The 23,914-nt window shown below is 43.2% G+C and overlaps 2 protein-coding genes across 2 annotated transcripts in view; both read right to left on the minus strand.

The window, feature by feature from the left end:
• Positions 1-23,914, minus strand: part of LOC135204844 (zinc finger protein OZF-like) — a 167,721-nt gene that overhangs the window by 103,064 nt on the left and 40,743 nt on the right. The gene's annotated exons all lie outside the window — the stretch shown is intronic.
• The window catches only part of LOC135204845 (gastrula zinc finger protein XlCGF8.2DB-like), a 105,270-nt gene that overhangs the window by 61,598 nt on the left and 19,758 nt on the right, over positions 1-23,914 (minus strand). Inside the window, exon 2 of the mRNA XM_064235055.1 lies at positions 10,089-10,224. The gene's annotated coding sequence lies outside the window, so the exon portion shown is untranslated. The remainder of the gene's footprint in view (positions 1-10,088; positions 10,225-23,914) is intronic.

The raw sequence follows: 23,914 nt of genomic DNA on the forward strand, positions 1-23,914 counted from the left end.
TACTAGTCTCCGAGCGCCTGTCCAAAGGAGAGCGGCTTCCAGGCGAAGTGCGCCTACCACGATCCTGTAAAATACGAGGTTCCTGGCGCCTGCCAAGCTCTTGACGCTTGCTAGAAGTAGCGCGTATCTTCAGTGAATAGCACCTACTGTAAGCGAATCGATCCTCTAATTCTCCATGTTTAAATCTAGAAGAGCGATACTCTGGAGAAGAACGCCTGTCAAGCTCCTTGCGCCTGTTATGTTCAAGACGCCTGCTGGGGGGAGAGGAGCGCCTGCTCGGAGAGCGATCTCTGAGGTTCTCTTGAATGTAAGAGTCTCTACAGCGAGGCTCTTGAACCCTTCCTGCAGGAGGCGAGAAATCCGCAGAGTCTTTCTTCGACTTCTTCACCGGAAGCGAGACGTCCTTCCGACGGCGAGAAGTCCCTGCTAAGGAGTCGGCCAAAGTTGAAATCTGCGCCTGCAGACCCGCCAAGATGTGCGCAGGCGATCTCTCAAACTCTTCGACTGGAGGAGAGGCCCGAGCATGGAAAGGAGAAGAGGATTCTTGAGATCTCCTGGTTCTCTTACGCTCGATCTCCAGCTCTTCCGAGAAGGATTCGGGGCTGGAAGGAAGGGCGCAAGGTTCCTTCCAAGTTCTCTTGAGAGGGCGAGAGGACTCCGAGGCGCTCCATCTACGCTTAGGAGAAGGCGACGAAGAAGACAAGAAGCACTGGCGCAACACCTCCTTCTTGGTTCGATCCAAGGCAGCCTGGGAAAGAGGAACAGGATCTGCCGAGGGGACGCCTGACCGGTGGGGGTTCTCCCTAACCTTCCTGCGGCTTTTGACTTTCCTCCTCCACTGGGTCTGGGAGTCTGGAAGAGGTCTAGGCCTGGAAGCGTTAGTGAGCCGGTCAGACGCACCCTCCACTGCACTACGGGCACTGCACTGTTCACTGGCACTGTCACTCTTACCTTTATGAGAGCGTATTTTGCTCTCATTGCTCCTTACCGTGTCTCTCAAAGAAGCCATCTCAGAACACGAATCTTCAGGTTCAAAGCTGGGAGCAGGGGCTGAAACAGGAGAGGGAACTACGTCTACGATAGGGTTCTCAACATCAAGTTCGCTAACACGCGATCTACTCGAACTCCTAGAAGAAGCCTTACGAGCCCTATCCTTCTCTAACTTCCTTAAGTAGGAAGAAAGAGACTTCCATCCATCCTCATCCAACCTTTCACACTCTTTACATGGGTTAATGAAAGAACATTCATTCCCTCTACAATTCATACACACACTGTGAGGATCTACAGAAGCTTTAGGAAGCCTCACCTTACATTCACTCATCAAACATACTCTAAACATAGGAGATTTCTTAACCTCAGTCTCAGCCATTATAAGAAAAAACCAAAGAACAATCCAAAAAACGATCCAAAACAGCGTATGCCAAGCCAACGGACAAAGGGTACTTCACCAAAAGAGTCAATCCAAAAATCGTCGGCAACGAGAATAAATCCACTATCGAGAGAACTTAACAACAGGTGCTGTCAAGCCAGACGACAGAGAAAATCTGGCTGGAAAGGGGGATTGGTTCTTACACCCGCCACCCAGCGGCAGGTAAGGTAGATCACCTGACCTACCTGTAGCGTGTGCAGCGAGTTTTAAATTTTCTGTCGTGACGTCAGAGTCGTAAGCTATGTATATATCTGGCAGAGAAGTTCATGTACAAAATTTGGTAATTTAGATGAATTGAAAGTTAACCTTCTTACACCGATTGGACGTATTATACGTTGAGATAAATTGTCTGTCGGCTGCCGATTGGACGTATCGTACGTCGACATAGAAAAGTTTTTTTTTAAATTCGTGGAAAAATACTTAATAGGCCTACCAGGCGAAAACTTTTGAATCACGCGCCTTGGGGGATGCTGGGAGCTCATGGATCAAGGCGTTGTTTTGTTTACAATCGTTACATAGGAATTTCTTTCTTATCGCACTAAAAAGTATCAGTAACACATCTCAGAAATTATTTTGTCACTTTGACATAATTTTTGCACCATTTTAAATTAGCCGTTACATGGAGTATTATATATGAAAATGTGTGCAATTTCAGTAGAATACAACAATAAATACTCATGATTGTAGCTTTTATCAGTTTTGAAATATTTTCATATAAGTAACGATAAGTGGAAAAATTTCAACCTTTGGTCAAATTTGACTCTAACGAAATGGTTTAAAAACGCAATTGTAAGCTAAAACTCTTATATTCTAGTAACATTCAATCATTTACCTTCATTTTGCAACAAATTAGACGTCTCTAGCACAATATTTCGATTTATGGTGAATTTATGAAAAAAACTTTTTCCTTACATTCGCGCGGTAACTCTTCCGATAAATTTGTTCGTGCGATTGTCGTAATGTTTGCACCATTCTAAATTAGCCGTTACATAAAGTTTTATATATGGAAACGTGTGCAATTTCATGCACAATACAACTAAAAATAACCCATGGTTGTAGCTTTTATCAGTTTTGAAAAATTTTCATATAAATAACGATAAGTGCCAAAATTTCAACCTTCGGTCAACTATGACTCTACTGAAATGGTCGAAAAATGCAATTGTAAGCTAAAACTCTTATATTCTAGTAATATTCAATCATTTACCTTAATTTTGCAACAAATTGGAAGTCTCTAGCACAATTTTTCGACTTATGGTGAATTTATGAAAAAAACACATTTTCCTTACGTCCGCACGGTAACTCTTCCGAAAAAAATCAGAAATTTTTTGTGCGATTGTCGTAATGTTTGCACCATTTTAAATTAGCTGTTACATAAAGTTTTATATATGAAAATGTGCGCAATTTCATGTAGAATACAACAAATTATCGAAGGTTGTAGCTTTTCTCATTTTTGAAATATTTGCATATAAATCACAATAAATAGAAAAAAAATCACGTTCGGTCAACTTTGACTCTACCAAAATAGTCGAAAAACGCAATTGTAAGCTAAAACTCTTATAGTCTAGTAATATTCAGCCATTTATCTTCATTTTGAAACAAATTCGAAGTCTCTAGCACAATATTTAGATTTATGGTGAATTTAAAAAAATACTTTACTTCCCTCCGTGCGTGGATTCTCTGCCGCAAATCTCCGAAATGCGTATGTCGCATTCTCGTAATATTTGCTCCGTTTCATATTAGGCGTTTCATAGAGTTTTATATATGAAAATGTGCACAATTTCATGTAAAATACAAAAAAAATAATTGAAGGTTGTAGCTTTTCTCATTTTTGAAATATTTGCATATAAAAAAAATATTAAAAAAAAAATTCGACATTCGGTCAACTTTAACTTGTTCGAAATGGTCGAAAACTGCAATTGTAAGCTAAAACTCTTACAGTATAGTAATATTCAATCATTTATCTTCATTTTGAAACAAATTAGAAGTCTCTAGAACAATATTTAGATTTATGGTGAATTTTTGAAAAAAACATTTTTTTACGTTCACGCGTTACGAATTCATGCATCATTTTGTGATAATATTTTCTCTGTGTTGCTTTGATCGTTTTACAATATGTTATATACCAAAATGATCGCAATTTACTGTACAATACAACGAAAAAAAATTAACTTGTTACTTTAAACCGTTTTGCTCACAGCGCGATTTGAATACAATTATATGTAAAATTTTGTTTTTGCGCTATCATATATCGCATTATTTTTATATGATAATGATCTTTTTTTTCATTTCTGATGGTTGCATACTAAACTTCAGGCAAAGACAAAAAAAAAAGGAGCCAAAATGAACTCTTAATCTTGAAAACTAAGCGCACTGTGATTTTTTTGAAAAAAATATTTTTTCCGCTTCCGCGCTCACTCCGAGACCCCCCCCCCCCCCCCCACGGCATACGGGAGACAATTTTTATTATATCCCTTCGGCGTAAGAGGGTTAATAATAACTGTGGCATAGGAGACCATACCCCACTTACTTTCTTTTTCAGTCTTTTCACCTTTAATACCCCCTGATCTTTAAGCTCATCTTGCAGTTCTTCTTCAGCATGAACCCTAAGATGAGGGGCATACATACGTAATTCCTTTGGTATGATTGAAAGTATCATGTGGTTTACATCCATTTTGAACTCCTCCCAGTAAACTTAGAGATTTCAAAGTTCAGCTTTCTTCTAAGGATCTAGTCTTTATCAAATGTTTATTTCTACCATGTGGTAATATCTTAGGTTCCCTCCCACAGTATTTTACAATATCCCTGTGTACTTCAAAAATATTTATAACCTCATCCTCAAAGGTAATTGTTAGATACTTATCAAATTCACTAGGTACACTTCCTTCAGATTCTTCTATGGATTTTTTCTCCACAAAATTCTTTCTCTTTGATTGGGAATATATGGTGCCACTGTAACAACACTGGATTGAAGAGTGCTTCCCATGTCTGGTTCTGTGCATTAGTCATTAGGATTTTGGGGTTTTAAGTTCTCCATAAAACTTTAAATAGCAGGTTCGTCTAGGCTGTCCCTGTACCCACCACGGAGCCACGTTTAGAGGATGTAATTCCCTTGTTGGGGTACCTAGGGACCAACCTAGATATATATCCAACATCCAGTACCTTGGGGGTTGTCAGTCCGTCGAGATCAGACCCAGCACTCAGTGCAGGGTTTGACATAAAAGTTTCCCCTCGCTCGACCACATTGGGTACTCCAGTTCTATGGAGAATATCAAAAGTATGTTCTTAATGTCTAAATGAAGTAAGCATGCAAGGAATACAAAGCAGTGCCATACTGGCGAAACATTTCTGCCAGACGGGCGAGATTTTGTCATTACATATCATACATAATACATAAGAGAATGACATACATTAAATACACAGGGAGGTACAGTAGTGGCTCAGGATACGAAATTAATCCATTCCGAAGCGGCCTTCATAACCTGACTTTTTCGTATCTTGAACCACATTTTACATGTAAATTGCCTAATTCGTTCCAAGCCCTACAAAACCGCCCCAGTAAATTTTATAATAAAGCTAAATTGACCAATAAACAATGAAATACAACAATTAGGACCATTCAATACCAACATAAACTACATATACTACTATATGTACCTGTAAATAAAGTGTATTAGTGTACACGGTACAAAAAATACTGTACATACATGCGTATGTAATAAAATGTGGAACCTTACCTTTCGAGTGAGGCCATCTCCGAAAGTGGCGACAGAGGAGGAGGTCAAATGACAGAAAACATGAACACTTAACTTTACGAAACGCATTAAAAAATGGCAGAAAACATTAACACTAACTTTACGAAACACATTAAGAAATGGCAGAAAACATTAACACTTAACTTTACAAAAAACTTAAATTAAATTTCTTTTTTTTTTGTACTTTTTTATTAAAAAAATTTTTTTTTTTACTTTTTTATACTTTACATTTTTTACAAAATTTCAATTTCCTCACCACCAAATGGATGCCAGTCCATTTACGGAATTTATCAAACCACCCCCGAGAAGCCTTGAAGTCTGGGGTTGACGTCGATGTCCCTTCTCCTCCGTAGTCTTTGGCCTGGGCAATCAGATCACCGAAAATAGCGCTGGCCTTGTGGCAGATTGCTGTCTCGGTTATCGTATCGCCAACGATTTCTTTGTCCTCAATCCAAACAAGAAGCAACCTCTCCATCTCATCATGCACGTGGCTCCTCTTGTTGGACAAAACAGTCATGCCCTTGGAAGGTGCAGCTGCTTTGATGGCTTTCTTCTGCTTAAGGATGGTGCCTATTTCAGCAGTATTCCTTAGCGATCACACTCAACCGCATGCCAGCCTCATACTTCTTGATTATCTCCATCTTGATTATCTCCATCCTCTTCTTTCTGTGAACTTCAGCAACTTTCTTGGGACCCATGACTATACGTAATTAAGTTATTTATTAAGTTCTCACACAACACAATAAAGTACAAAGCGAAATCACTAACACGAATTTACGTTAACAAACGAAATCGTATATATGAACGAACAAATTCCCCATGCGTATACGATAACGCTGGTGTGACGGATTGGCTGAACAACGCCTTTATGTAAAGCATGATGGGGTAGATGCTGACCAATAGGAGAGCAGGATCTTATGGCAGTGACTAGCATCAGGAACCAATGGGAGAGTGGGAGGATGGTGGCGAGTCTACAGAGTTAGAGGCGCGCAAGTTTTAAAATAGTTCTCGGTGGTCCGGGCGAATCTCAGGACTTTACAGTAACACCCTTTTGTAACCTGAATTATTTTCGTATGCAGAGGGAAAAAAATCTTCGTCATTGCTTTTGTAAATTGAATTTTTTGTAAGTTGGGACTTTCGTATGTCGAGGTTCCACTGTATATAAATGGACATGAAATATAAGAATGCAATACATATACATAAACGTTCATATATCGTACTACTGAATGTTTTTTCATTTATCTACACCTCCCCCTTCATGCTCATAGTACACTCTCAAGCAGACTCTTCCTCTCCGAGCCTTTGAGAAAGACATGGGGACAATGGGGAATATCAACTAGGCACTGCTTTTCCTGGTCCAAGCAAGAGGCCACAGGGGAAAGAGGGGATGGGTCAACACTAGGGGGTGGCTCTGGGCGAAGGAAACGAAAGTTTTGCCACCAGACGTAACCACTAAGGAGACAAATTTCATAATACCTTGACCTGCTGAAACTCATGACTACCCCAACCTTGTTCCAGCGGCGAGATGGGTCTTAACCTGCTCAGCATGGGCGGCTGCACGGCAGTCACAGTCCTCGGTCTTTATGTGCCACTCCTCTGAAAAGGACTCTGGGTGTGCAATGATGCATGACCTAAGAGGTCAACCATACAGGATCTGGGCAGGAGAGTGGCCTGTGAAATTGGTAGTATTCTGAGGCTCTAAGTGGCCTCGATCAAACTCTTTGCAATCAAATATTGCCAGAGGGTATCGTTGTCAGGATGAGATGCTTGATTGACTTCATGGCGGCCTTGGCATGACCATTCAATTGTGGATAATATGGGGAAGTTACCACATCGGACTCTCCATCGCTCCATAAAGTCCAGGAACTCGTTACTGGTGAACTGTTGTCCTCCATCAGTCCTGAGACGGAGAGGCGCGGCAGAAGATCCTGATTGTATCAGAAGCAGTAGTATCACCTTTGCATGGGACAACAGGCCATCCTGAGACTAAGTCAAGTATGACCAGAAAGGATTTTCCAGTGACGGTAAATAAATCTGCTGAAACAGACTCAAAGGGCCTTGTGGGGTTGTCGTCATTCATTAATGGTTCCTGCTTCTGGGTTGGCTGCAATGCCCGGCATGACTCACAAGCTACAATTGTGTTGACAATGTCTGAGTTGATATCAGGCCAGAAGACAGCCTGTCTTGCCTGGTGCTTAGTAGATTCCATGCCCTGATGACTATCATGTAGGCGAGACAGAGGCAGCGGAGGGCGGCAGGAACTATAACTCTTGCTCCATACAAAATAAGGTTACCATCAGCGTAGAGCTCGTCCCATATCTTCCAGTATGGGAGTAAGGGGTTATGCAGATCATATCTGTTGGAGGGGAATCCTAAGGTGATACAGTTGAGTAGGTGAGTGTAGACAGGGTCTTCTCTTGCTGTGTCTCGTAGATCTTGAAGAGTCCTGTTGGTATCTTGACCAGGAGACTTTCCTGAAGAGGTGACAGTTTACACAGCCATGACTGTTTGGAGATGGGTAGCAGAAGGGGCACCTGTGATTTTGTCCTCTGGTGCAGGGTGGCTAACTGGGGCTCGAGACACAGCATCAGGAATGTTCAGAGAATTGCCAGCACGCCACACAGCTGTGAACAAATAGGGCGAAATTTTCTCCTTAAGACGCTGGAGGCGAGATTCTCGATGTCACTGATACTTGTAACCACTTTTGTGGATGGTTGGGTGGGTCAGCACAGGTTTAGCCTAATTTTCTCAAGTAAAAAAGTTAATGAAACACATATGGCGGTGCTAAGTACTTCCGAAAATTAGACGAAGTTTGAAACACTCAAGTGCCCTGGTGGCATGGAAATCCATATGTCGGTTTAAAAGGGGTTCATGAAAAACACCACCTGTTACTGCCTACCTGGTGGATGGGCGGAGCTTAAAGATGTCATATTACATATGTCTACGTCAGAAATGGCTTTGGAATCAGAATTGGCAACTTCATTTACTCTATGAATACCAAAACTATCGAACTTAAGTACTAAACAATAATTGCAAAAATTGGATATGGTTATAAAATAGACACTTGCCACCTTCCACCTTTATCCAATGCTTTGATAAAAAGTTATTGCCGAAAAGCAGCCTTCCATCGGCTCTGAATCCCTTAGTAAATGTTGGAGACAATAAAAGGCAAATAGAACTTCCAGGTTTTTATTTTTCAGCCCCTCTCTCTCCCCTTGCTAGAGAGAGGGGGAGGACTAGCATCTAATAATCTACTCTAGATTATGGAAAGGGCAAGTGACTTCCAGGGGCCGGTACTGGTGCCAGGGGATCCGTGTAACCCCATGCAGTGGTAAAAGGAACTGGTACTGGTGTCATGGGGGTCTATGGAATCCAGTGAAGTGGTAGAAGGAACTTTTCCGGCCAGGGAAGGTGACTTCCTGGGACCAGTACCAATGACATAGGGGCCTGTGGAATCCTGTGCAATGGTTCCCATTCCCGTAAACACATCAGGAGAGCAAACGAGAGATCCCTTAACCTTTTCCATGGAAGACAGATGACCATTACAAGCACTATGGGCATTCATACAGCTGGGAAAAACAGCTTCTTCCTCCCCTTGATTCCACACAGAAGGGAGGAGGTGTAAGCACACGAAGATGAAGATGATGAAGTCACTTTGCGACTTTTTCTCTTTTCAAAGGGGGTGGAGAGGATATTCCCCAAGGGAAGGAAGTCAGAGGCACACTACAGATGGCAGGATCATAAGAACCAGTGCTGTGTGAGAGATCAAGCCCTCCAAGGAAGGCTCCCACAGGGGGCATAGGGAGAGCCACAACTCCCCAAGCTCCTCAGGCTCCACCACACCTGCAAGACAAGTCGGGTTAAGAGGAGCACTCCCTCTTCACCCTGAGGGGGAATTTCCCCCCCAAAGTCGTACTGGGTCATAGACCACCACGCCAGCTCTCTACCAACAAGGCAATAGGAGATGGTGAAGAGGAGACAGCTCCCTTAGGAGTGGCAACAACAGGACACCGTTTGGCTGAGGGCAGGAAGGAATCAGAGAGAAAACTTGGCATCACTGGAGGTGTGTTGCAATCTGAAGATGCCAGAGAAGCCCTCTTCTCTCTCTCTCTCTTCCTTTCCCAAGCAAACTGCACCCTTTGTTCTGATGGCCAAACACAACACTTGGAACAAGGGCTCGATTCACTACACACATTTTCTGCTCAGAGTGCAGTGGTATGAAGATCTATCTCAAGGAAGGAGAGGAAGTGATGCAAGGCCTGTCGTTGCCAAGGCAACACCTCATGTCACACAGCTTTCCCTCCCTTAGCTCAGATAAGTCATGGGTTTGCATTATATCAGTATATGCAAAACAACAACTACACTCACATATCACAAATATTCACAAACAAAAATAGAAAATATGGTAAGTCGAATGGCCATTCAGGCAGAGGAGACATTTACACTCGATGACAGCTGAAAGAAAAGTGAGTTTGTACCGACTGGTGGGCAGGGCTCCCATCCCTACCGCTGGTAGCTAACTACAGTGTCTTGTTTATAAGTTAGAAAGCCAGTACTAACTCACAATGTAAGTAATATCCTAATGTAAAGACCAATGGTTTTTTGTATGTGTAGGAACAACATGGCATTACGCCACTGATTAGCTATTATTCTGACTTACACCAGATTTCTACCTACAACAAACATTAGGAACAGATCTCTGTCATAAGTTGGGGACTGCCTGTCCTCTCATATAACAGACGAGGGTTCATACCTCATAGGAACAAATGATTTTGTTTTTTCAATTCTGATGCCAAGAGAGCTAAGCCTAAACAGCTGGAAAACATTCCTAACCTCACGAGTTAAACTTGAAACCATAAATGAATAACATTACTCATAAATGTACAAATAATCTTCTAAATACTTACAGAAAAATAAAATGTGCAACAGTCTTAACAAGTTTCCAACAAGACCAAAAAATAGTTCCTTTTCGACAATTATGGACTGTAACTTTAATTTCCAAGGACCTCTCACCTAGTCTGCAATTGGTGCTTCACAAATTATCTGCAAGATGAAGAAACTGATCATTATAAATACGTACATAGGAAGTGCACTGGGGTTACATTGGTACACAGGTATATTAATGTTTTCCTCAGTAACAAACAATATACAATATCCTGGAGGCTAAAGCAAGCAGCATACAGCTTTTATTCCATCAGAAATCATATTTTCAGCCCATACCCCTTGTCATGTTCGAGTCTTGCTTCTGGCAAATATTGTCTGAGATAGGCTAAGTTCATGTCTGCCTAGGCTAATTTTGGAATCAAAACACTACTATTGGTTAAGCTACCCTTGGACCAAGTTAGCCTATGATTCTCTAATTTTAAGGTCAATTTGGCATATAATGATATTTTTGTAAGTCTGTAAAATGCATAAAATAATGGCACAGTGTATACTAACCTGCAAATCATCAATATTACCAATAAATCAGATAAAGAAAAGAGATTATTTAGTATGATTCATGTAAATTTCTTTATGGGGTTCCCTATGTTACTCTGATGTTCTAATTATTGTACATTCTTCATGTTATAATAAAGGTTTGTATAATAATATACGTAATAGGGTTTCATAAATCCTTTTCACAAACCTCACAATCCTTGCTACGTATAATAATGGGTGCTGACGAAAAAGAAGATAGGTAATGTGTTACTTTCAGGCAAATTCTATGACTGAAAGTCAGAGTTACAGAATTACCAAAACAAAATATGGTAATAATAATAATAATATGTTTTGTTAAAGATGATGGCAGCATCAGTAGAATTGATTTTATATATGGTCTTTTCAATTCTTCTTATTATTCTCTTCTCATCAGGGCTGATATTTGCTAATAGCTGGCCGATGTTCATATCTTGGTTAAAGAAATGTTTTCTAAAAATACTAATTTATTGATATGATAACAAAAGTGGCATATAGTCACCATGGGGATAACAAATCTTAGTCTAAGGGAGTAACGGAATTCCAACGTTTCCAACCGTATCATCGGTTCATTTTCAAGGAAAAGTGAGCGTGAACTGGTTGGAATGGGGTCGTTCGGCAGTATTTATTGTGTCCCAGGTGCTCTGTCTGATGAGCGCTGCGTTTTCATTGGCTGAACAGAGGATTAAGTCCCTGAGTCAAGCCGTCTTGCAGAGGTGGAAGCTCGCACTGTTCTTCGCGTGCGGACGCTGGAGACTGGGAGCATAGTATTGGGCAGGGTGTGATGGTAATTGCTTCATAGCAAAGAAAGATATAGGAAAGGAGAACGCATTTTCGAGAAGTTCGGCAGCAAGGAGGTTTTTGCGCCACTGTTGGAGGCGCCTATGTTCGTGGTTGTTCCAGAATCGGCAGGAGTGTTGTGGATATCGTCGTTACTTGAGAAACGCCGCAATTTCTGATGCAATGCCTCGTCTAGATTCATCTAAGAAGTTCTAGAAATCCCTGGAGTCGGTGACGTTCGCCGTAGGCTCCGCACCCAGAGTGCTGAATAAATACGACGAACGAACTTTGGAGAGCAGTGATCGTAGAAGAGAGAGAGAGATCGTAAAAGAGAGATCACCAGTTTAGTCACAGAGAGCCACAGATCAGTTTATTAGTGAGAGATCAGCAGCAGCAGAGATCTTCCGTGAGATACGAGAAAAAAGGAACCGACGAAGTATCAATCAGAAGAAGAGTTGTTCGAGAGTTGGTTGGCTATTGGTCTAGTCGTCTTCAGGTGTGGTCTACCGTGTTATCTCGACGTCGAGCAGACTTCAGAGAAGAAAAGGTCCCGTTACAGGTGTTGGGGAATTCCTGCCTTACAAGAAGATTAGTTTCTGCAATACGGAGTCAAGAGGACGTCCGCAATTGCCGATCTACTTGTATAAAGCCACCTCTTCGAAGTGCCAAACTGTTTAGCAAGTATTCTTATTACCTCACTGTTTCCCCCAGTTCATGCAGCGTAAGATTTTATCATTTTATGTAAATAGGAGATACCATTCTGCATTTACCTTTGTTAGTAAGCTTGTAAATAAACTTTTGTTGTGTTAGTGTTTCTTTCTATATTCATATCCCCAGTTTCAACTGTTTGTGTTGATAAGTTTTTTTTTTTTTTTTTTTTTCATATCGATCCTGAAGCGGACCTCCCTCAGAGGCCGTAACATTGTCTCTGAGATCCCAGGTCCGTAACATTTTGTGGCGACGTTGCCTAGGCTATCAACACTTTAACAGTTTGTAACAGGGAGAATATAGAAAGAATCAGAATGAGTGAGTTGGTGAAAGAGTTTATTGAGTCAGGTAAGCTACTAGGTCTAGAGGGGAATGATCTCCGTGAGTATGTTGAAAAGAAAGAAAGAGAAAAGTATGAGAGAGAGAGAGAAGCAATGAAAATGCAACAAGAGAGAGAAGTAATGATAATGCAGCAAGAGAAAGAGAGAGAAGCAATGAAGATGCAGCAAGAGAGAGAAATGTTGGTAATGCAGCAGGAAGAGAGAGAGAAAGAACGTATGCATGAGTTGGAAATTGCTCGGTTAAGGGAAAGTACTCGTAACAGTCGGTCAAGCGAGAACGGAAACGAAGCTGATACGTTAGGTATGAATGCAGTGCTAAAATTAGTACCAAAGTTTGATGAGGAAGATGTTACGACATATTTCATGTGTTTTGAGAAGTTAATGGAACGAGTAGGTTCTCCTAAAGAAACGTGGACTTTATATTTGCAGTCAGTTTTTAGTGGTAGGGCACTTACTGTGTATAGTTGCATGTCTAAGGAGGAATGTGATAATTACGATATCGTGAAAGAAACCATTCTTAGCGCGTATAGGCTAGTACCGGAGGCGTACCGTAAGAAATTTAGAAATTTGAGAAAGGATGAAAATATTACGTATGTAGAATACGGTAAGAAGTTAGATAGGCTGTTTTTTGATTGGTTAACTTCTGCTAAAGTTGATGATTTTGATAGTTTGAAAAACTTAGTGTTGTTAGAAAACTTCAAAGATAACGTATCCCCTGAGATTAAACTTTATATAGAGGATAGGCGAGAAGTATCTTTTGCAGGAGCAACTAGGCTAGCTGACAAATATAGTCTAACTCATAATTTGAGTGTTCGTAAGAAACGAAATGATCCTTCGTCTGGTAGAGTACAAAGCATTAAAGGTTTCAGTCCTAGTAATAGCAATGCGAGTAAAAGTGACTATTCCTGTTATACATGCGGAAAACCTGGTCATACGTCTAAGGTTTGTAAGAGTAGAATGGCATCTAGTGGCTCAGAATTAACTTGTTTCCGATGTAATGGGAAAGGGCATTTAGCGAGAAATTGTGCAGCAGAAAGGAAGGACGGTAAGAAACCAGTATCGCTAGTTAACCTTTCGTCAAGTAGGGATGATGTGATGAGAGAAACTAGGAAAGTTTTTGGTGAATTTCTGTCGGAAGGCGTGGTTTCCTCTCTTGGAGGAGTAGATTCGAGAGAAGTAGTCTTGCTTCGAGACACAGGGGCCGCTGTATCCCTGATAAGGAGTGAGTGTGTGCCGAACAGGGCAGAAATCATCAATGTGGAAGAGAAAGTTATGTTAGGTGGATTTCCTAACACTTGTGTTCTTTGTCCTTTGTTGAAGTTGAATTTAGAAAGTCAGGTAGTGTCAGGAGAAGTAAAACTTGCCGTTGTGGACAGTTTGCCCGTTGAAGGCGTTGACATTATTGTCGGTAATGACTTAGCTTTATCCAAGAATGTGAATCCTGTTGTGAGGAATATTCCAGTGCCTGAAATGGTAGTAACTAGGTCGGGTTTAGACACAGATATAGACTACGATCATAATTTGTTCGTGGATTCGAACGTGAGTGAGTTCGTGGAGTCGAACGAGTGTGATAGAGGTAGCGAGGTTGATCTTAGCATGAGTGTGGCTGAGAGACCTAACTCTATCGTTGACAGTGATAGCCAAGGGGAAGGCGTAGCTGTCGAGAGTAACGTAGTAAATGTACCAGTATCTAGTCCTAGTTACGGTGATGAATTAGGCACTAACGTTTTGGATAAGGATGAGCTAGTCAAGTTGCAGAAAGAGGATGAGACACTAACCCGAATTTCTGGGCTCAGCTCGTGTCGGCCTATGAAATATCCTTAAGTTCATTATTTCTAGGTAAATTAATCCTAATATTACCAGAGAAAAAATAAAATCAAGAAAATGTCAGTTAAACTGACTCGCTCACTCTATAAAAGAAGTGTCGGTATGGTAATAGGGGCGAGTGGGATCACTATCACGAGTCATTTACCATTTAGACCTTCCATCACAAAATCCCCCACCTGAGAGAGCTGATACCAAAGGGTGATGCGTCCGCTACTACTACTACTACCGACGCCAAGCGGAGAGCAGCGCCTCTAGCGGCCATCCTTTATATTTAGCTCGACAACGCCAGTTGTAACTCTTTTGCTCGTGTTGTTTTCGCTTTTTTGGATTTATCTATTCCACGATGGAACGTGCTGCTATCGTTTCGGCTAAGTTAAGTGCCAGATAAGTAATAATTTTTGTATTTCAAATCTTCCAGGGACCAGTATTTTCCGTTTTTTAGGTCATATACGGTCACCCAGTTGACTCGTGGCGGCCATGAGCCGCCTCGTGTTGTTAAGATTTCCCGGTCTCCCATACTGGGACATCTTATGCTTATGGGCTCTATTTTACATTCATCGTCTTATTACATCGTATTTTAGATTTAGGGTACACAGCCCTTACCTTTTACCTTTTATCTTTTAGTTTGGTATTTAGGGCTATACTGTGTTTCTCTCGCCCAGCATCCCACATCCCAGCTCTTGCTCTTCATCGGCTACTGCTGGCTCCGAGTAGTCGACTGCTCTTCGGATCAGTTCGCCTCCTCCTGGGCTTCTTTCTCTTTTACTCAAGTGTCCCTTCTATGCTTTTACGATGTATTTATTGTTTATCAGTGTTATTTAGGGTGTTAGGCTAGCCTAGGTGCCTTGTACCGTGTGTTGGTACAGTTGGGTTCACGTGGCCTCTCTGTGGTTGTGTTGCTATCGCGTCCTGGGCCACCTCCGATCACGTGTCCCATTAGGCACCTTACCCTCCCCCTTCCCTCCCTTCCACATGGTAGGGAGGGGTCTGGTCGGGTCTCCTCGGTTGTCATGACAACCATTGTAGCCTCCCTCCCTCTCCCTCTGAGGGGGCCAGAGGAGCCCCATACCAGCTGGGGGCCGGGGTGACCACTTGTCTCGGGTACCGGGTTACCCGACGGGTAGTAGTTGGGAGGGGGGGTTGGCCACCCCCTCTCTCTCTCGCCCGCCGCGTTCACGCCGGGATTCCCTCATTCTCTCCCATTCCCTACCCTTCCCCTACCATAACGGACGGAGCCCCCACTGAAGCCAGGGGCCCCTTCGGTTATCGGTCGTTTCTGGTTCCGCCAGCGGGCGGGGTGGGATTTACCAGTGGTCTATATAGCTTGCCTAGTATATCCTGTTTTCCGCTACCGGAGGAGAGCTTGCTTCTTACCCGGGCACTCCTCTAGTAGTCGGAAAGAATCATGTCTTATTCTATAAGGATACATACCCTTACTGATACTGTGATTTATTTGTTTATTTATAGTTTTCACGTACTATCTCCGTCGTTCTCCGTCGTGGTTTCGTGGGCTCCTCACCACTCCTGGTTGGACCATTTTCTTGTCTCCGGCGTACGCTGCAGACCCCAACCAACCGCCTATCTAACCACACGTATTGCGGCGGAGCACTAGTTTTAATCTAACTTACATACTCCGGCATGCAGCGGAGTCTATGTTAGGCTGTAAGTGTGTAACCCCAATACTCATGTATCCCTCCACTTACAGGCTACTAACTGCCAGGATCCAGGCTGCAACGCAGTACTGTACGACCCCTGTGCCCATGAGGAATGCAGGACCCATGCCCCGTGTGCCACTACCCACAACGGGATGATTGTCTGGCACCCTGAGGCATGCACCATCTGCTACGACCTCGTGAGTCAGCTTTTTGGGTGGGGTGTAAGAGATTCCTGGACAAATTTCCAGTTATCAATGGTTTATCTTTAGTTTTAAGCTACTTTAAGCTGTATCTCCGCCGTTAGAAGCTTCATATCGCCTTCTCTTTCAGGCTGCCGCCGTGAAAGAAGTCGCCCTAGCAACCCTGAAAGCTTGGGTAGGCGGCTTCGGCAAAAACGCCGCCAAGGGTCAGCCTTACATTTTAGACAAAAAGCTGGCCATTCAGATCTTCCCCGGAGGCAAGGCGACGGGATATGTTGACCCCATCTCAGCAGCCCCACTCATAGCTTCAATCCAGCAGGAGGTGCAGCAGGCGTTTGGGTCCGTCTCGACACAGGAGCCGGTTCCGGACGTCGCAAACCTGGATCTAAACCTTGAGCCAATGGCGGTAGGTGCCGAGGACTTGTTGGTCGAGGTAGGTGTTTCGGGCGCTCAAGGACTACTTTTGAGCGCTCCTGGATCTTCTTCCCCTGTCCCTTCTTCTTCTTCTTTTCAAGGCTTCACGGGATCTGAGATCCCTTCGCGTTCACCCGCTCTCTCTGTACCCCCGAAAGTGAAGGGACAGAGAGAACAGAAGACCCTTCATAAGACGACTTCCAAAAAGTCGTCGTCTTCTTCGGCAAGGAAGTCTACGACATCCTACGCCGACGCGGTGAAGGCTAAGCCTAGCTCTTCCCACTCTAAGGGCTCAAGAAGCAAGGCTTTTAAGGAGAAGGCCCGTGCTCTGGCCGAGCCAGTTCCTTCTCCGGCATCCACTGGATCCACTCCAGTGACTCCTGTTGGGGTGGCGGGACCTAGTGCTTTTGATCCCACCCTTCTCAGCAGGAGTTTTGCAACAAGTGGGAGAGATGGTCGGCTCTCTCGGTACGAGATTTGAGCAAATGTTTGCTCAACTCTCCAGTACCATTAACCAGTCTGGTCAGTCAATCCAAGACCTCTCTAACCGTGTTAGAGAACATGATGACCGTTTCGCTGGCCTCACTCAGGCCCCACAAGCGAACTTCCCTGTGGCAGGTACTGGTTTGGTCCAGCTACCTCCATATGAATCCCTGCCAGCTTTCTCTATGAATAATCCTTGGAGGGTGGCAGCTTATGCCCCCTTCAAGGATGGCATGATCTCCATTCCGGAGTGTGGAACAAGAAGGATTGAGGACTTCGAGTTCTACCCCCCCGGATTGACTCAGCCTTTCATAGGGTATGCCAGACTGACGGAAACAGCCCTCAATAGAGAGGATAAAATCTCTAGAGAGACTGTTCTTTACAGTAGGGATCATGCGCAGAGGGAATGGGTTCACTGCCTGGGGATTGGGATTGTACGAATACCAAACTCCAGGCATTCAAGAGCCCTTTCACTATCTTTGCCACGGAGGAGGAGGCTTCTCTTCCTTTTGCGACTAAGATGGTGGAAACGACTCTCCAGGCCGTCCGTAAGGACGAACCCGTTCCACAATTGAGGGAGGCGGAACCAACATCTCCGCTCTTTCCTGCCTTCGGAGAACTGTGGGAGAACTTGCCAGCCACTTTCTCAGTAGGGAAGCTGAAACCAGACTGTGCGATGGACCAGTTTGGCGAAAAGCTCCCTAGACTGCCTGATAGCCTTATTCAGGCAGAGTTTGACGCCCGTACGAGATTTGGGAGGTCACTTAACTCCCTTATCATCACGGAGATGGCTGCCCTTTCTTATGCCACCGAACCACTCTTCAAAATACTGGCTAAGTCTGCAGCCCTCCAGTCAGTTCAAGCTGATGCCTTCGACTTCTTTACAGCTAGAAGGAACTGTCGAAAGCATGTATTGCAAGAGGCAACTATTAGGCATGAACCTAATAGGCTTCTAGCTTCCAGCATGTGGGGTGCGGACCTCTTCCCAGAAGCTTCTGTGAATGAGGTACATCCCGAGGCTGCTAGGCTTAACCAGAGCCTTAGAGCCAGATGGGGTATCTCATCCAAAAGGAAGCAAGAGAACGCCCCTGCTGCTGGTAAGAAACTGAAGAAGACTGGTAGGAGGTTCCAACCATATCAGAAACAGCAGCAACAACAGCACTTTGTCCAAGCTGTCCCAGTTACACAACAGGGGCAGCCCTCGACGTCTAAACAGACGCAACCCATCCTCCTGTTGTCTCCTCAGAACCAGCCCTCGACCTCATACACCGTCTCGCCAGCTTTCAACTCAATGTATGAGAGCCAAGCCTTCCCAACCTTTAACAGGTTCTCTAGGGGAAGCAGGGCGAGAGGTCACTTTCGCCAACGAGGTACAGGAAGAGCTGCAAGAGGCAAGCACTTCAGAGGAGGGCGCGGAGGTCAACCCGCTCAACAGCAGTGAGGCTCCCAAGGTATGAGGGAGGCTGTTCCTCTTCCGTCACAGGTGGGGGTTCAGCAAATGGGCACAGAGCATCGTGTCCAAAGGATTGGGTTGGAGTTGGATCAAAGATCCTCCACCAAACAAGTCATTCTATCAGATACCATCAAAGGAGTTGACAGATTATGCGGAGGAACTCCTTCAGAAAGGAGCTATTGCGAGAGTCAAGCATCTAAAATTTCAAGGTCGCTTGTTCAGCGTGCCAAAGAAAGGCTCAACAAAAAGAAGGGTAATCTTAGACTTGTCAAAACTAAACTCTTTCATTCGTTGCGACAAGTTCAAAATGCTGACCATCTCGCAGGTGCGGACCTTACTTCCCCGTGGGGCCGTCACCACCTCTATCGATCTTACAGACGCATACTATCATATCCCTATAGCGAGACACTTCCGTCCATTCCTAGGCTTCAAACTAGGAAATCAGACGTTCTCCTTCAAAGTGATGCCCTTCGGACTGAATGTAGCCCTCAGGGTATTCACAAAAATAGCGGAAGTAGTAGTCCAACAATTGAGAACACAAGGGATAATGGTAGTAGCGTACCTCGACGATTGGTTGATCTGGGCACCAACTGTCGAGGAATGCCTCAAAGCCACAAAGAAGGTAGTGCAATTCCTGGAACATCTGGGGTTCCTGATAAACAAAACGAAATCCAGATTCACTCCGGAGTCTCGTTTTCAGTGGCTAGGAATCCAATGGGATTTATCCTCCCACAATCTGTCAATTGCGGTGGTCAAAAGGAAAGAAATAGCCAAGTCTGTGAGGCAATTTCTCAAAAGCAAACAAGCTTCGAGGAGAAACCAGGAAAGAATCCTAGGTTCCCTTCAGTTTGCCTCAGTGACGGACATCCTTCTGAAAGCAAGACTGAAAGATATAAATCGAGTTTGGCGGTCAAGAGCAAACGCCAAGTCTCGAGACAAGTTGTCAGTGATCCCACAGATCCTTCGCAACCAGCTCCGTCCATGGACAAAAGTAAAGAACCTTGCCAAGTTAGTACCCCTTCAATATCCCCTTCCGGTGTTAACCATTCACACGGATGCCTCCCTGTCCGGTTGGGGGGGATATTCTCAATTCAAGCAAGTTCAGGGGACTTGGTCCGTTCAGTTCCGCCAGCTCCACATAAATGTGCTGGAAGCAATGGCGGTATTTCTTACCTTGAAGAGACTCCTCCCCCCAAAGAAGTCTCATCTAAGACTAGTTTTGGACAGTGCAGTAGTAGTACATTGCATCAACAGAGGAGAGTCCAAATCCAAACACGTGAATCATGTCATGATAGCCATCTTTGCTCTAGCAAACAAGCACAAATGGCATCTATCTGCCACCCACTTGGCAGGAGTAAGAAATGTTATAGCGGACGCACTGTCCCGGTCAGTCCCTCTGGAGTCCGAATGGTCTCTAGACGACAGGTCATTCCAGTGGATATGCCAGAGAGTTCCAGGTCTCCAAGTAGATCTTTTCCTTGCTATGTGGCCCCCAACCTGGACCCTCTGGCTTATGCCACGGACGCCCTGTCGTTGGACTGGAATCAATGGAAGAAAATCTATGTATTTCCTCCAGTGAATCTTCTTTTGAAAGTTCTGAGCAAACTGAGGACTTTCAAAGGACTAGTAGCCCTGATTGCTCCAGACTGGCCAAAGAGCAACTGGTATCCTCTGCTTCTGGAGTTGGGTCTCCGACCTCAACGGATTCCCAACCCCAAGCTGTCGCAACCAGTACAAATGAGGACTGTGTTCGCTTCCTCAGGAATTCTTCAGACCCTAACTTTATGGACTTCATGAAGTTTGCAGCTAAAAAAGATGCTAACATTGATCCACAAAACCTCCTTTTTCTGGAATCAGATAAAAGAGAATCAACTATTAGGCAATATGACTCAGCTGTCAAAAAGTTAGCATCCTTCCTGAAAGAAACAAACACTACAACCATGACAGTTAATTTAGCTATATCCTTTTTCAGATCCACTTAGTTTGAAAAATAAGGCTTGAGCCGTCTAGCACCATAACTACTAATAAATCGGCTTTGAAGAAAATCTTTCAGTTGGGTTTCCAAATAGACTTAACAGAATCTTACTTTACGTCTATTCCCAAAGCCTGTGCTAGACTTTAGACCTTACTCCAAAGGCCCTACTTCAGTTTCATGGTTCTTAAATATGTCCTCACTAGTCCTAAACGCCTCAGATACTGACAACTCGTCTTGCACATTCATAATGCTACTTAGAAAGACGTTATTTTTATTAAGTCTGGCTTCAGGAGCCAGAATTTCAGAACTGTCGGCTCTATCCAGAGATGCGGGTCACGTAGAATTTCTCTCCTCAGGGGAAGTTCTAAGAATGAGGATCCTCTTGCAAGATGGGCCCCTTGGAAAGTCATCCCACTTCCGCAAGATCCTTCCCTTTGCCCAGTATTAACTTTAAGAGCCTTTCTATCTCATACATCCTCTAGATCCTCAGGTCCTCTCTTTATGAGAGAAAAGGGTGGAACTTTATCAGTTAAAGGAATCAGACAACAGATCCTTTACTTCATTAAACAAGCCAACCCTGAATCATTTCCAAAAGCACATGATATCAGAGGAGTAGCTACCTCAATTAATTATTTCCAACATATGAACTTTGAGGATCTTAAAAAGTATACTGGATGGAAATCACCGACAGTCTTTAAACGTCATTACCTGAAGTCCTTGGAATCATTAAAATTTTCAGCAGTAGCAGCGGGAAACATAGTTTCCCCTGATTCTGCACAGTAGTTGTAGTATAAGATCCAGGTCTCCTTTCTACCTACCTCGTCCAACATGCCTCACCCTACTGCTATGCTCTTCGTGATACTCTAGCCTTAGCCGCTAGGATCTTATTGGTGGACTGCCCCTTATTTTTTTGCTAGGGGCACCCACATTGTATGCATATAAATGTGCTTCAGTGTTTCTACCCTTATTTTTATGCTAGGGTAGAACACAATGAGTTTGTATATTTGTAAATAATTATTAATTTTAGTGAATCTTTATATACTATTGTGATTACCATTATACTATTCTGTACTACCATTATCTAGTATAAGCTAATTTTAAGTACTTTATGTTAATATGGTGTAATTGGTTTTTTGATTCACTTATATTATATACCAATCTTTTTACAATTTTGTTTCATTTTGACCTTTTATTTCCATCTTGTCTGTTTCTCTGGTACTATTTCATAGGCCGACACGAGCTGAGCCCAGAAAAGGGATTTTGACGAAGGAAAATTCTATTTCTGGGTGATTGGCTCGTGTCGCCCTATGAAACCCACCCTGTTTTTTCCTTACCCACCCTGCAGTACAAGATGAACAATTATAAAGGATGGCCGCTAGAGGCGCTGCTCTCCGCTTGGCGTCGGTAGTTGTAGTAGTAGCGGACGCATCACCCTTTGGTATCAGCTCTCTCAGGTGGGGGATTTTGTGATGGAAGGTCTAAATGGTAAATGACTCGTGGTAGTGATCTCACTCGCCCCTATTACCATACCGACACTTCTTTTATAGAGTGAGCGAGTCAGTTTAACTGACATTTTCTTGATTTTATTTTTTCTCTGGTAATATTAGGATTAATTTACCTAGAAATAATGAACTTAAGGATATTTCATTGGGCGACACGAGCCAATCACCCAGAAATAGATTTTTCCTTCGTCAAAATCCCTTTTTTGAATATGAGCTGGATGGTGATCTCAATGATGTGTGTAAGGAAACCTTTTGTTTAAAGGACGAAGTTTTGTGTCGTTATGTTCAACCGAAGTCAGGTAGTAAAGGGGAAGTCACAGAACAATTAGTAGTTCCTAGGAAGCTTCGTGAACTAGTTTTGAAGTTAGCACATGATGAGCAAGGACATTTGGGAGTGAATAAAACTTTCAAGTGTATTAGTAGGGCGTACTTTTGGCCTAAAATGAAAAATGATGTAAAGAGGTATGTGTTAAGCTGTCATGAATGCCAAATTGCCGGGAAACCGAATCAAGTAATCCCCAGAGCTCCATTATGTAATATTCCTTCGGTAGGCGAACCTTTTGAGAATGTAGTTATCGATATGGTTGGACCTTTGCCTAGAAGTAAGGGAGGGAATATATATCTGTTGACGATCATTGATAGACTAACTCGCTATCCCGAGGCGGTACCCGTAAGAAGCGGCAACGCGAGGACCGTAGTTAAACGATTGTTGAATTATTTTTCTAAGTTTGGTCTGCCTCGTTCTATTCAGAGTGATAATGGTAGTAATTTTGTATCCAAGTATTTCAAGGATAGAATGAAAGAATTAGGCATCAAATTCGTAACTTCCACACCTTATCATCCCGAATCACAAGGCATTGTGGAGAGATTTCATCAAACGTTAAAGAGTTGCTTACGGAAATTGTGTAAGAACTTCGAACACGACTGGGAAGAAAAATTACCGTTCGTTTTACTAGCTTTAAGGTTAGCCCCGAGCGACACTACCGGATTTAGTCCATTTGAGCTTGTTTTCGTTCACACCGCTAAAGGTCCTTTGGAAATGTTAAAATGTAACTTAATGAATAAAGAAGGTAGCGAGGACTACATCACTAATCTAGAGCATTATAAAAACAGTTTAAGGGATGCTTGGCAACTAGCGAAGGAGACCGAGAGGAAGAGTCAAGAGAAACTAAACGAAAGCATGATCTTAGAACGAAAGAGACATCTCTGTGTTGGAGATAAAGTTTTAGTATTAGTCCATAAAGAAGGTCCCTCTTTATCGTATAAGTTCGAAGGTCCTTTTTCGATTTTAGAGAAGAGGGGGAATCTGAATTATTTAATAGATATGGGTAAACGTAGAGCAAAGTGGCTGCACGTAAATTTGCTCAAGAAATATAACGAACGCCCCGTGCCTATAGTGACGGTGTCCCAGAAAGAAATTAGCTTTGAGAAAAACTCTGAGGTGCTTAAGAATTTCGAAGTTTTTAATCAGGGTTTAGAAGAGGAAAAGGTGAGGGAAGTACGTAATGTTTTAGTGAATTATCCTGAAACTATTAGTGACAAACTAGCCTAACAATGTTTTTAGAACATGATATTGAGTTGCAGGACACAAAACCCATTAGGCAAAGTCCATATCGTCTGAGCCCAGAAAAGGCAGAAATCTGTGAGGAAGGAAATTAGTTACATGCTAGATATGATTTTGATAGTAACTAGCGAGAGTGAATGGAGTTCCCCGGTAGTTCTGGTGAAAAAGGAAGATGGATCAGATAGATTGTGCATTGATTTCCGGAAGTTAAACAGTGTAACGAAGCAAAGTAATTTTCCCTTGCCCAGGATTGACGATTGCTTAGATAGAATCGGAAATTCCAAGTTCATCTCAAAGCTTGATTTGGCTAAAGGTTATTGGCAAGTACCTTTAAGTGAACGAGCCCGGAAAATTTCCGCCTTTATAACGCCATTTGG

Source organism: Macrobrachium nipponense, chromosome 47 (genome assembly GCF_015104395.2).
Source record: "Macrobrachium nipponense isolate FS-2020 chromosome 47, ASM1510439v2, whole genome shotgun sequence".
Lineage (NCBI taxonomy): Eukaryota > Metazoa > Arthropoda > Malacostraca > Decapoda > Palaemonidae > Macrobrachium > Macrobrachium nipponense.